Raw genomic sequence first — 12,547 nt, 5'->3', positions numbered from 1 at the left:
TCGGATCAATTCCAGATCTGAAATAAATATTGATTCAAATCCAATATGAATCTGGAAAGGAACTCGATTGAATAGATCCGAATCTGACCTGAATGCACGTCTGGATTTTACTTAAAGGATTCAAATCCTAAAACAACATTCAGACTCAGATTGGATATCCGACCACATATCCGATCCATTTGCAGGCCAAGCAGAAGGCTGTATGGTAGTACACTTGATTTCCAAAGACCTAATCTCCAGAAACAAAGACTAGCTTCTGTGTAGTATTTGCCACATTTTTATTTTCTATTTTCGTGTGTAAATCGACTCTACATGGTGTTTTGGGTTATTTTTAAATCATCCATATCTTAATGAATTGTGTGCCATGCAATTTTCTTGAATGTTAATTTTGATGGTATGTTGAATACAGGATAAAGCTACTTAACATAATATGTGTACAATATTTTATGCATATTTATGGCTAGATCTAACTTCTCTCTCTCTCTCGCGCGCGCGCGCGCCCATGGATGAATAGGGGAGAGGGATCTTAAGACCATGCAAAGAACACAATGAATGCTATGTACTAATAAAATATACAAATGTTGCATGTTCACCGTTCACTTATTAGGAATGCAAGACCTGTAATTTTTCAGTAAATTATTAAATAAAATAAGAGATATTTTTATATAATTTTGTCATATTGATTTGAAATGCAAATCAAAGAAATTCCACTGAGTTAATTATATTTAGGATGTATATATCTTCAAGGATATATGCACAAACACTCAGGGAGTCATATCTCATCCATTGTGCAAAATGAGAGAATTTTGCAGAGTCAATCCATTTTGTTTCGTCGAGACGAAGAGAATGTCATACTTACTTTTTTTTGAAAAAATATCGATGAAACTCCAAAAATGCACATGCTCCATAAAAATATTTTGTGGGCTCCACATAAATATCTCTAAAAAATATCTTGTAAGCTCCACGTAAATATCCCATAAAAATATCTAGGTAAGCTCTACAAGGAACGTAGTCAGCCTTATCCAAAAATATAAGAGTAAAAAGAGACAAAAGGCATGTTTATCCCTTGGGATGGGATCTACACCTAAGGCCTATAAATACCCCTCACCTCCTTTAGAAAATAAGTCTCTATATTCTCTCTCTACTTTCTCTCTATAGTCTCTCGCTCCTCTTTCTTTCTCTTGGTTTTAGCCTGGACCAAGCTCACTTAAGGTGAGCTTGAATATGCCTAAGCCTACTTAGGTTAAGCCTACTTAACCTACCAGGTTAGCTTTTCTTTTTCTTCTTTTGTTTTTTGTCTTAGCCTAGGTCAAACCCACTTAACCTAGACCGAGCTCACTTAAGGTAAGCTTCGACCCACCTGACCTACATTGAACTCAGTTGAGTCAAGACCCTTTGGCCTTGACAGCTTGACCACTTATATCTTTTTCTTGACTAGGTCCAACCCATCTGGCCTAGTCTAGCCTACTTGAGGTAGGTTCAAACCCAGTTGGACCTAAACTAGGTTTGATCTGTTTTTGGCTTATACATCATCGTTTCGCCACGCCTACAAGTTCAAAATGAGATGCTCTTAGTTGTAATCGTACCGGACGTAAGGACATGTCGGCCATGACCTAAGAATGTCTCTATGCTGCACCGAGTCATTTCTGCCAGACTTTTTTAGGTTTGCACGTTGTTCTCTCTCTTTCAAGTTATTTTGTTGGATTAACTGTCATGTACGGTAGAATTTTTCTTACCGTACACATTTTAAAAATAATATATAGTCTTAGTCCTTCGTTCACACCCTCTAGAGTATCACAAGCTTGCTTCGGCGTTCACGCACGTGCCCTTGCGACTATCTCTCGATATTTATGATGAATTATGTGTCATAGGGTCTTCATCCTTGGTTTACGCCCTCTAGGCCACCGCAAGCTTGCTTCGGTATCCACGCGCTCATCCTTATGACTATTTCCCTATTTATTATATATAAGTAAATAAATATATATATATATATATATATTGTTTTATGTATTTTACTTAACCCGTTGCGTGGTTTCATTCACCGAGCCTTACTTTACGTACTTTATTTTGTCGTCACATTGTTATGTGCACATACTCCTGCTTTTAATAAATATAACTGCACTATAATAGGCGTACAAATAGTGATTGATCCTTATCGCCCAAAGCGATTCAAAAGGTTTGTCTCATTCAAAATATTATTTGGCGAAGAAACCTCTATTGAAAAGGTTTCAAATTTACGTAAAATCGTATTAACGTAAACATCTAAATCACCAGCGTAAGGCTTAAGTTACTAATAAACCATGGGAGATGCAAAGTTCGCACAATGGTTTACATCTATCCAAACATGAACGTAGCGATTTTCCCGTTAAGCAAGGGAGATGCTGTTAAAATTTCTAACAAGATGATCTCCAAGGTAAAAAAAATGTAGCGCTTTCTCTGTTAAACAGGAGAGATGCAGACAAAATTTATGACAAAATACTCACCTAAGCTAGTATGGATAGCACGATGATTGAAACCCTGTCAGGATGACTCGTTCTATTTCTACCTTCAAAGGCATCGTACTCGTAAGGGCCGCTACGCCAAAGTAGTTGTTGCATCTTATTAGGTCAGTGTTTATTGTGGCTAAATACGTTGAGCAGTCGATCAAATGTAATCCTTGATTATGCATATCTCTGTAAACCACTGAATACTCGTAAGCGTCGTTGTGCTAGAGTTGGTTATCCACCTAGAAGGGGTGAAGCACTCATAAAGGTCATAGACGCAAAAAACATTGTTTACATGCATATAAACAAAACATAACAGCAGTCTCTATTCACACAGAAATCGGCTCATGCTTCAAAAAATTGATTGAAGTTGAGTTCATATTTTCTTTGTGCAAAATGCACTGGATTGCCTATATGGCGCTCGACATTCTAATAAGAATGATTATGTCGTTGAACCCCTTCAAGATTTTATGTTCATTGAGATAGACAATGATGGTACCACCTCGAGTGACATATTATATCTGATGAACGAAAGAGTTCGGGTGGTCTCCAAGTCACTCAGAGGTTAAGAGGTTGAGTTAGCCCTAACATCTAAGGATTCAACCTTGCTACTGCAGTAGAAGGATGCATCCGAAACAGCCTATCGGGGTTTATCTTGACATATAAATTATCGTCCCGCTACAGACAGGGTCACTCATGCTTTTAGGCATACAAAAATACATAGCATAATAAACACCCAGACAGCTTCGTTTGACATCGAAGATAAGTTCTTCTGCATACCAGAGGGTAAACTCATAATTATCGAAATAATGTATTAGCTATAAGTATATCGATGAATGAATGAATGTATGTATGTTAGTGCTACTCATGCATCACCTTATGTAAGGTACTGATCTTGGTACACTGTTGGATCGATCGAGCAAATGACCCAAATTATAATTGCATGGCTAAGCTAGGTGCGATGAGCTCTTGCTTCAGTCCATGGGATACCTATACACTAAGTCATGTAGACTTGAGTTATGGTATTTTCAACTACGCCCCTAAAGTGGTTTTTTATATCTTCAACTTATTATACTTGAAAGAATTGAAATATTTTTCTACCATACCAGAAATGGTTCTGACCTTGTTTTATGGAGAATATAATTACTGAACCTGCGATGTGATATGCGGAGTAGGGCGGCATCAAGATTCAGAGTTTCTCCAGACTTTGTTGAACATTTCATTTACAAACCCAATTTATCTAGTACTATTTGTAATAAATAACTCATTTTGGTTTGCTTAAATGAAATATTTTGGTGGACAATAAGGGATTGTCTACATACCTGTGACTTGCTTCGACATCTTCTAAAACCAGCAACTAACTATCCTCTATTTTTTTGTGTAAAAGTCTTTACTAAATTTCATTGCAAAAAAAAATCATAAAATTTGAACAAAGTCTTGTTTTGAAAATTCTATGCATTACAAGGAAGGTCATCCCAAACACAATAACAAGTGCACACTTGTGTTGTCAAATAACAAGCTGAGAGCTCTTTAAATGCTTCGTTTAGTCCCAAAACCACTCAATTTTTATGCAGTCTTCCTCTGTTTGCCATTACCTTCTTCACAACAACATGGGTTCTAGCTTCACATAAGGAAAACGTAGATTTATATTTCAATCCCAATATGCTACTAAATAGATCACCAGTATTAAATTCAATATTTTCAATCAACTTAGGATCAACCTGCAAAATGTAGTCTTTCTTGAGACTGTCTTGTCGTAGATTAACCACAAGTTTCCACTTGAATGGCTTGAGCTATTCTGCTTTTGGCCTACATCCACGACTCTCTCTCTCTCAATCACAATGGCACATGAGAGTAGGTTTCTTATAAAATAATTTTTATAAAAGGAGATCACTTGCACCACAATTTACGTGAGTCTCCTACAATCAAAGGATACATTAGATGCCTTCTCAAAAAAAAATGATACATTAGATGCATTAGAAAACAAATTTCTTCCTTTACAATTTTCTTCCTTATTAGATTCAACATTTTCTTCCTTATTAAATATGTTGGTAGAGTAAAGAATCCACAACTCATTAAGCAAACAACAAACCCAAAGTAGATCTGCAACTGTAACTACCATTGACTTATATTGCGCTTCAACACTAGATCAAGAAATTGTGGCTTGTTTCTTAACACTCCAAAAAATCAAATTGGGTCCAAGAAAAACACAGTAACCAAAGGTAGAACGCCGAGTATCAGGACAACTAGCACAATCCACATCTGAAAAGGCATTTAGAGAATAAACAGAAGAGGGTCACATATGAAGACCATATCTCAATGTGCCTTTAACCTACAGTAAAATACGCTTAGCCACCATTAAATGAGAAGAGGTAGGTGCATGCATAAACTAACTAACTTGATTAACAACGTAGCTTATATCTGGACAGGTCATAGTCAAGTATTCCAAGGACCCAACAATCTACCTAATTTCCAAATAATCCATTAAAAGATCTCCATCATGCAAGGAGAGTCTGCCATCAGAAGTGATAGGTGTAGTAGAAACTGATTTGGCCCCAATCTGCCCGAATTTGTGCAATAGATTGATAGAATACCTGTTTTGAGTGAGTTTTAAACTCAAAGAGCTTCAAGAAACATCTAAACCAAGCAAAAAAATATAAATCCCTAAGATCCTTCATCTCAAACTCATGATTTAGTTGATAGATAAAACAAGACATGCATGGAAGCTTCACTGCTCCCACTAAAAATGATATCATCAACTTAAAGCAACAACACAATAGTACAAGAGGCTAAATGATATACAAATATAGTAGGATCAACAATACTCTCTTGAAAGCCAAACTGAAGCAAAATCTCACTAAATCATTGGAACCATGCCCAAGGAGTTTGCTTAAGACCATAAATAGCATGACCAAGATGACAAACATGATGAGGAAAATTCAGATGCGAGACCTTAAGAAGTTATTACATATAAACCTCTTCATTCAAGTAGCCATGCAACAATGCATTTTTAGTGTCAATTTGATGAATAAGTCAATGTTTGAAAATAGCAATGGATAAAAGCAACCGAACAGTAGTAGGCCGATAGGCCTTATAACAAGACAAAAAAGTTTCTTTAAAATCAATACCCTCTCTTTGATGAAAATGACAAGAAGGAGACAAGCCTTATGACGCTCCAAAGTACCATTACATCTGAATTTTAGTTTGTAAAACCACTTATAATAATAAATGATATTTGAAGCCTGAGAAGCAGGAACCAAATCCATGAATGATTTTTAAGAAGCGCATTGAACTCATCTGTCATGGCAGCATGCCATTCAAGATTCTTAATTGCTTACTTAAAGGTATGAGGCTTAAAGGGGACGGCATGGGCAAAAAAACAAATTTGAATGAGATGTTTGAGAGTGAGTCAAGCTTTAGATATGTGAGTGCATAACCATGGACTAAGTACGCAATGTGTAAGGTTGAACAAGAGAAGGTGAAGACACAGGGAGAGAAGAAGACAACTTGCTAGATGGAAAGGAGGACGAATCAAGTATAGGTGAGTCAGGTGGGTTGTGGGGAGGTAAAAGGAAACTCCAAGACTAGGATGAAAAAAAAATGTTTTTTGATATGTTATCAATTACACACATAGCTGATACACGTTATACAATACATAGAAAAAAACCAACAAATCATAAAATGTGTAATACGATAACATCGATCTTCATGGTTATCACACTAGCGACAAACGTGGAGATGATACGGTTATTACATTTGCACATTTTGTTATTTGATGTTATCACATCCAGAGATGATTTCCATCATTTGGATAAGGTCTTCCTTATTAGAAACCTTCCTTATCAGAAATAGTTACCACATAACAGCAACATTAGTGCACATTTGTTGTTATGTTACATTATCATATCCAGAGACTGGTTATGACAAGGTCGTCGTCCTTATCAGCCCCAACGACTAGATAAGGATGATCTCTAATACTCACCCTAAGGTGGGTTATGTGGGTTCAACAACCCCAGCTTGCTCTTGAGTTGATGAAAAGGATCATGAGCCAATGGTTTGGTAAAGATATCCGCACATTGTGAAACAGACGGAACAAACTGGGTACATAAGTCACTGCACTGGATTTTGTCACGAATAACATGGCAGTCAATCTTAACGTGTTTCGTTCGCTCATGAAATATTGTATTAGCATCAATATGTAGGTAGCTTGATTGTCATAATATGGCATCATGGACTGTGAATGGCGAATGCCAAGATCAATGAGTAGCAATTTTAGCCACATTAGTTTACAATATGCCAAGGCCATAACTCGGTACTCTACTTCAGTCGAGGACCGAGCAACTGTGGTCTGCTTCTTCGTTTTCTATAAGATGGGACTATTACCAAGGAGGATGAAATAACCTGATATGGAGCGTCAGGTCATCGGGCAGGAGGCCCAATCTGAATCACAGTAACTAGTCAAATGAATCTTCAAAGAGGAAGAAATGAGTATACCTTGGTCAGGCATCCCCTTAAGGTATTTTAACACACAAAGAGTTGCTTGCATATGAGGAACTCTAGGCTGATGCATGAACTGACTGAGAATATGTAAAAAATAAACAATGTCAGGCCTGGTGATGGTGAGATAAATGAGTCACCCAACGAGCCATCGATATGTGGTAGCATCGTGTAGAATGTCTCCATGCTCATTGTCAAGTTTAGTATAGGGATTCATTGGTGTGGTTAGTGGTTTCGCTCCAACATAACCACTATCAGTGAGGATATCCAAAAGTTATTTTTGTTGAGAGAGAAAAATACTTTGTTTGGATTATGCCACCTCAAGTCTCAGAAAGTATTTTAGCTTCCTAAGATCCCTAATGTGGAATAAATTGTTCAAGATTGCTTTGAGGTTCTTAATATATGCAATATCATCCTCGATAATAATGAAATCATCGATATAAACAAGGTTGAACACGCGGTCAACTAAAGTGTTTCTAAAGAACAATGAGTAATCCACCTTTGACTATGTTAAACCAAGATTTTTAAGGGATGATGAAAACTTTGTAAACCAATTGCGTGAAGATTGCTTGAGTCCATAAATGGACTTGTTCAAGCGACAAACTTTTGGCTCTCCCCGACTCAAAAATCCCAGAGGAAGACTCATATATACTTCCTTCTCTAAGTCATCATGCAAGAATGCATTGTTGACATCAAATTGGTAGATAACCCATTGAAAAATGGCGGCAAGGGCAAGAAGACATCTTATAGTAACAAGTTTATCAATTGGTGCAAAAGTCTCATTGTAATTGAGCCCTTCAATCTGAGTATAACCATTTGCGACTAAGCGGGCCTTATATCGCTCGATGGATCCATTTGAATGATACTTGACTTTATAAACCCATCTATAGCCAATGAGTTTTTTATCAACAGATAAGAAAACAAGCATCCAAGTGTTATTAGCTTCTAATGCCTGAATCTCAACTGCCATCACCTTTTTTTATTTAGGATCTTGAGCCGCTTGAAGGAATGATCTAGGTTCAATAGTTTGGGTGATGACTGCTAAAAAGGCTTTGTGAAAATGCAAAAAATTATCATAAGATAAGAAATTAGTGAGAGGATACCGAGTTTCTTTGGACATGTCCATCCCGGATGAAGGGACTTGTATGGTGTTGTAGCATCTATGATCTTTGAGATACCTAGGTTGAGATCTTGGCCTAGTCAAACGCCTTGGGTTCAGATTTGAATCGGTATGTGGCTCTTGGATTGAATCATGAGATGAGTCTTGCGCAGGGGCTTGGTCAGGTAGCACGATGTTATTAGGATCTGAAGTTGGATTGTGGTGAAACGTCATGGTGTCAGTTGACAAAATTTGTTCACCATTGGGTGCTTGGGGTACATCAGAAATTGGTATAGGTAAAACCACACCCCTATCATCTTCTGGTGTATCGATTATTTTTTTAAAGGAAAAAATATTTTCATGAAAAATCATATCTCTACTAATGAAAATTGTTTAATTGTCAAGATCATATACTCGATAAGCATTTTGACCATGAGAATATCCAATAAACACGCATCATTTCGTATAATTGTCAAACTTATGTGAATGATGAATGTTGTGGGCATAACTTAAACATCTAAAAACGTGTAAATGCTTGTAACTAGGATTTTTGCCAAAAAGAACCTCATAAGAAGTTTTACCAAGTAGGGCTTTGGTGAAAACTTGGTTAAGTAAATATGCAACCATGAGAATGCATTCTCTCTAGAATTTTATAGGAAGATTACCTTGGAATCAAAGGGCACATGCCATATTCAAGACATAACGATGCTTGTGTTCTACCACTCCATTTTGTTGGGGTGTCTAGATGCATCTCTATTGATGTACTACCCCTTGATTATGAAGGAAAGACTATATATTGTTAGAAAAAAAATTAATTTCATTATCACTTCGAAGATGCTGTATTTGGGTACTAAATTGGGTTTTGATCATAGAAAAAAAAATCTTGCATAAGTTGCAAGGTTTTAGACTTATATCTCATTAGGTAAACCCAAGTAATTCTTGAAAAATCATCAACAATGGTTAAAAAATAATGAGCACCCAAAGTATAGGGAGTTTGGTATCCTCCCCACAAATCACAATGTATCAATTGGAAAGGGGCACTAGTTGAAATGAAACTTACGAGAAATTGTAAACAAGACTGTTTGGCAAAGTGGCAAATATTACATCAAATGAATAAGCATCTATTTTATTAGAATTAATGAGAGTTTGCAAACGTTTATTAGAAATGTGACCCAGTCTCAAATGCCAAATGTGGGTAGGCGTTAGGGCAGCCAAGGCTATCTCATTGGTATTCTAAAAAATATAAAGGCCATTCCACCTCTTACCTGCTCCAATCGTCAGTTTTGAGACACGGTCCTGCAATAAACAATGGCCATTGTCAAATATCACTATACAATCTAGATCTTGAGTTAGTTTGCTTATGGATATTAGGTTGAACTTATATTCAGGAATATGCATGACATTTGAAAGATTGATTTTGGAAGATATGTTGGCATTTCTAATATGGGAGACATGGGTTAGAATCCTATTTTGAAGGTTAACAAGGGGGCAAGACGCTGATATTAGTGAGGTGAGATTATGAAAAAAATCTAGTCATATGATCAGTTGCACTGGTGTCAAGATTCCATTGTTGCGAAAGAGGGACGATTGCAATGAAGTTTGAAACATTACTTGCCAAATGCACTTGTGGACTTGCTCGATTACCTTTATTGATAAAAGTAAAAAACTATTCAACCTTATCCTTGATGAATGACGGGTTTGGTGTGGATTCATTGACTATGCTTGTATAGGCCAAAGATTTTTGTTTTGTATTGGGTGTCTCATCACTTGTTTTTAATTGATTTATGCACCTCTCATTCTATCGATTAGAAAAACCATGTAAGTGGAAACATTTAGCATTCGATCGAGACCGGCCCTTACGTGATATTTCTTGTGTCTCGACTGTCGCAGCAAGAAGGGTATCAATCATGGCATTAGGAGCGGTGTGCGTGCCATGTTGTCGCTCTTCCTGCATGACTAAAGAATAAGCCTTTGGCACGGTTGGGGGTGGTTACATGAGAACTTTACTACGAATCGTGCCATAGTTGTCATTCAGTCCCATTAGAAACTGGATGAGACGATCAAATTGTTGACGGTCGTGCACGGTCTTCATGGCACTGCAAGCGCATTCAGGAAGGAGGGCGTGTGAATCAAGTTTGTCCCATAGGCCCTTCAGTTTTGTAAAGTATTTTACCACTGAAGATTGTATTTGCTTTGTGTTAATTATTTGATGTTGGATCTGATAGATCCTTGGAGTATCTGATTGAGAGAATCGATCCTTTAAGTCCTTTCATACCTGGGTGGTGCTTTGGGCATATACAACACTTTTCGATAAATCTTTATGAATGGCATTTAAAATCCAAGAGAGGACCATATCATTACACCTCTCTCAGGCGGCTATCATTTTTGGTGGGTCTGCAGGTTTCGTGATGGTGTCATTGACGAAGCCTATCTTGTTTTTGGCATTGAGCGCCATAGACATCATCCACTTTCACATCGAATAATTTTCTCTCGTAAGAACTTGCGATACAAGCAACACTCCTGGATTATCAGAATGATGTAGATAGAAGGGAATGAGATCTATTGCATCTTCATCCTTCTGCAATTGATCGCTAGAAGCCATGAATGACGAGCCTAAGGAAACAGATTTGGCTTCCGCCCTAATACCATGAAAGGAAACGCCAAGACTAAGATGGAAAAAAATTGTTTTTGATATGTTGTCAATTACACACGTAGCTGATATACTTTATACAATACATAGAGAAAAACCAACAAACCATAAAATGTGTAAAACGATAACATCGATCTTCACGGTTATCACATTAGCGACAAACATGAAGACGATACTGTTATTACATTTGCGCATTTTGTTATTTGATGTTATCACATCCAGAGATGATTTCCATCGCCTAGATAAGGTCTTCCTTATCATAAACCTTCCTTGTCATAAACAGTTACCACATAACAACAACATTAGCGCACATTTGTTGTTATGTGACATTACCATATCCAGAGACCGGTTATGTTAAGGTTGTTGTCCTTATCAGCCCCAACGGCTGGATAAGGACGATCTCTAACAGGAGGAGAAGATGATGTAGCACAGGGGATGGTGACTCTATAACCTATTCAGTAGAGTTGACTACACCAGAATTTTGGACATGCTGCAACGGAATAGGAGGAAGACAAGTAGACTAACTTGGTGAATCAACTTCATTTGCAAAGGAAAAAATTGACCCATAAAGAATGACGGAGATGTATATATGATTCTTTGAAATGCCCCAACAATGATATTCTTTATGAAAATGACTATAACCCAAGAAAACACAGAGGTTTGTCGACGATAATCACCTAGATAAAGATAACATAGACAACCAAAGTTTTCAAAATTTTGTATTTAAGACTCATGAAAAAGTTTTTGAGACGGTGAAGAATTTTGCAGCAAAGGAGTAGGTAAACAGTTGACCAAGTAAGCAGCAGTTAAGAATGCTTTAACCCAAAAATTTTGTGGCACAGATGGGTGAGCCAAAAGTGAAAGACTTGTCTCAACCACATGCGGATGCTTTGGCTCAACAATCTCATTTTGGTTGAGAGTTTTGGAACATGAAAATCGTGGTTAAATTCCATTCACTCAAAGAATTCATGAATTGGTTTACTGTACTTGCCACCTTGATCACATTGAAAATATTTAATGCGAGTAGACAAAACATTTGCAACCATGTTAACAATTTTCTAAAATCAATCAAGAGCTTTAGATTTCAGTTCAAGAGGATAGAGCCAAGCATATCAAGGGAACTCATCAATGAAAATAATATAATAAAATTTCCAGTATGTAATGAACCCCAAATATCTTAATGAACTACCGTGAATGGATGATATACCAGTCTATTTAAATCATCAAATGGAAGTCTCTTATTCTTAACTAATTGACAGTTAGAACAAATAAAAATTAAGTCTCTTACTACCGGAAGGATTTTCTCATTATTGCATAAAATATATATAGACTTCCTCATCTTTGTAAATATTTATCATTTTTTACCTATATTTTATGCAGACTTCGTGAAGCTTGCAAAAAAATTGTGTGAATCTACATTTTAGTCAGAATGTACGATATAACAGAAAAGTCTATTTTCGAGAAAACATTTCTCTCAAACCGCTCATTAGATCAAGACAATATTGGTGGCATTGAAAAGCTAACGACATCAATTTGTCAATCATTTGTATTGTTTTTTTAAGATTTTTTATGCATATAACCAAAAAATAGCATAGAATAACCGGGCTTAACGTCAGTTCATCTTTTTTTTTTTCAAAATGTGGTTGAGGTTGTATCTCAGTGTTCGTTCATCATTTTTCAATGATTTAGATATCGTTCAAAAAGTATTTTTGTCTAATTTTTTTATTTATTTTTTTCTATGTTTATTTGGAATCCTTAAAGTTTTAGGTTGAAAATCAGTAGTTATCCTCAACAGGTTACAACATGTGAAAGTTAAAA

Source organism: Nuphar pumila, chromosome 15 (assembly GCF_984573655.1).
Source record: "Nuphar pumila chromosome 15, dmNupPumi1.hap1.1, whole genome shotgun sequence".
NCBI classification, from domain to species: Eukaryota; Viridiplantae; Streptophyta; class Magnoliopsida; order Nymphaeales; family Nymphaeaceae; genus Nuphar; species Nuphar pumila.
This window is presented reverse-complemented; position numbering follows the sequence as displayed.